Here is a 2,742-nt window from a genome sequence, read left to right as displayed (position 1 = left end):
CGGACTCTGCCTCTGTCTTCACACTGTGTCAAATTCCCCTTACCCTTCTCTTATGACACTTGTCATTGGATTTAGGGCCCACTAAGAGAATCCAGAATGATCTCGTCTGGAGCTCCTTAAAATTACACGTGCAAAGACCCTTTTTCCAAATTAGGTCACATTTGCAGGCTCTGAGGATGAGAACATGGACACACCTTTTGGTGGGGGACACACCATTCAACATACTCCAGAACTGTTCATTTTGATGCCCATATTGTCCCGGATTGGGCCAATGGGAACCAATTCTCACTGGCTTCTGTCCCATTTTATATGCTTCTGTGGTTCTTTGGGCCTCAGCCCCAGGATCAGTCATTTCTCCAAGGAGCTCTGGTTCCTGTCAGGGCGGCCAAGCTCTGGGTTCTAGGCCTGCCCAGGGCCATGGCGGTGCCGCTTCTCCCTGGCCCTCTCAGTGGACCAAGCCAGAGAATGTGTATGTCCACGAGTGTAGGTGCACGCAGATGTATAATATGCACACCTTTGTATATGTATATATATTTATGCACACATTTACTAAACCTCTATATTTTTTAAAGATTTTATTTACTTTATATAGAGAGAGTGTGTGTAAGCACACAGGGAGGGAGAGGGAGAGAGAATCTTGAGCAGACTCCAGGCTGAGCTCAGAGCCCAACGGGGGCTCCATCTCATGACCCTGAGATCATGACCTGAGCCGAAACCAAGAGTTGCACGCTTAACCAACTAAGCCACCCAGGAGTCTCTACATCTATATTTCTTTTTTAACATATATTTTATTTATTTATTTGAAAGAGAGAGAGAGAGAGCATGAGCACGGGGAGGGGCAGAGGGAGAAGCAGACTCCCCTCTGAGCAGGGAGCATGTCATGGGGCTCGATCCTAGGACCCTGAGAATGTAACCTGAGCAAAGGCAGATGCTTAACCGACTGAGCCACCCAGGGGCCCCATATCTATATCTAAATATATATGGGGCATCTGGGTGGCTCAGTCGGTTAAGCATCTGACTCTTGATCTCAGGGTTATAAGTTCAAGCCCTGTGTTAGGCTCCGCTTAAAACATAATAATCAAAAAAGTAAATAAGTAAGTAAATAAATAAATACGCATAAACACAGATTTCGGCCTAATTCCAATACAGCATTCCTGGTTCCTTTTCATATTTTCCCTTCACCAATTCTAATAACCCATGACTACCATCTTTGTCTGGGCTGTTACAGTACAATACCACAGACTGTGTGGCTTACACAACAGACATTTCTTTCTCAGGATTCCAGAGGCTGGGAAGCCCAAATCAAGGTGCCCGCAGATTGCGTGTCTGGTGAGGACCTGCTTCCTCAGGTTCACAGACACCCTCTTCTCCTTGTGGCCTCGCCCTGCAGAAGGGGTGAGGGAACTCTCTGCCATCTTCCTTTATGAGGACACTGATTCCATTCATGAGGGTTCCTCCCTCATGTCCTAATCGCCTCCCCAAAGCCCCGCCCCCCAATACCGTCGCACTGGGGATTAGGTCTCTGTACATGAATTGCTGTGGGGGGGGGGACCCAAACATTCGGTCTGTAGCACTAACCATTACTTACTTTGATTGCCCCAGGTTTGGCCAGTGGAGTCCCCTTCAAGCTAGTGCCTGTCCCCTTGGACATGTTCCTGTCATTCTTGGAACACTTCCTTACTTTGTGAAGTCACAAGAAATCCTGGGATCAACTTGTCCTTTCCCTGCGCCAGTTCTGAACCAGTCATTTCTCTAGGAAGGGTCGCTTCCTGTTAGTGGAGAATGGATTTAGAAAGCAAGGTTCTGGTGCCAGATGAGAGCATTTCCAGTGGTGTACCATTGCTCCTAGGCTATCTTAGCAGACAGGGCAGAGAGTATGTGCAACCTACACAACACACACACCCACACACACATATTTCACTTATGACTATTATTGTTTCTGTGTAGTGTGTCAGTCAAAAACAAGAGTTCAGTCCTATGTTCATAACTCCCTTCCCCAGCGGGGAGAGACCTGACTCCCATTAACCTCAATTGATGGACTCATTTGCTCAAGTCTAAAATACACACCAACCCATTCCATCACAAGAAGCCACCCTATTAACAAGCATTCAATATTTGGTTGTCGTTCCTTTTTTTTTTTTTAAGGTAAAATGTACATATATTGAAATTCCCAAATCTTAAGGGTACAATTATGTCCTGACAGATGGATAGAACCATGTAACCCACAACCTATCAAGATAGAGCATATTCCCGGGCGCCTGGGTGGCTCAGATGGTTAAGCGTCTGCCTTCGGCTCAGGTCATGATCCCAGGGTCCTGGGATCGAGTCCCGCATCGGGCTCCCTGCTCCTTGGGAGCCTGCTTCTCCCTCTCTCTCTCTCCTCCTCTGTCTCCCATGAATAAATAAATAAAAAAATCTTAAAAAAAAAAAAGATAGGGGCGCCCGGGTGGCTCAGTTGGTTAAGCAACTGCCTTCGGCTCAGGGCATGATCCTGGAGTCCCGGGATCGAGTCCCACATCGGGCTCCCCGCTCAGCAGGGAGTCTGCTTCTCCCTCTGCCCCTGCCCCCTCTCATGTGCTCTCTCTCTCTCTCTCTCTCTCATTCTCTCTCTCAAATAAATAAATAAAATGTTTAAAAAAAAAAAAAGATAGAGCATATTCCCATGATCCCCAGAAAGCTCTCTCGTGTCTCCAGTGTCTTCTCCCAGAGGAAGCCACAGTGCTGGGTTTTCTCACCATAGAT

This window comes from Eumetopias jubatus, unplaced genomic scaffold (assembly GCF_037043125.1).
Source record: "Eumetopias jubatus isolate StellerSeaLion01/CBP00866 unplaced genomic scaffold, mEumJub1_p1.0 scaffold_13, whole genome shotgun sequence".
Taxonomy (NCBI): Eukaryota; Metazoa; Chordata; class Mammalia; order Carnivora; family Otariidae; genus Eumetopias; species Eumetopias jubatus.
Note: the sequence above shows the minus strand (reverse complement) of the source record.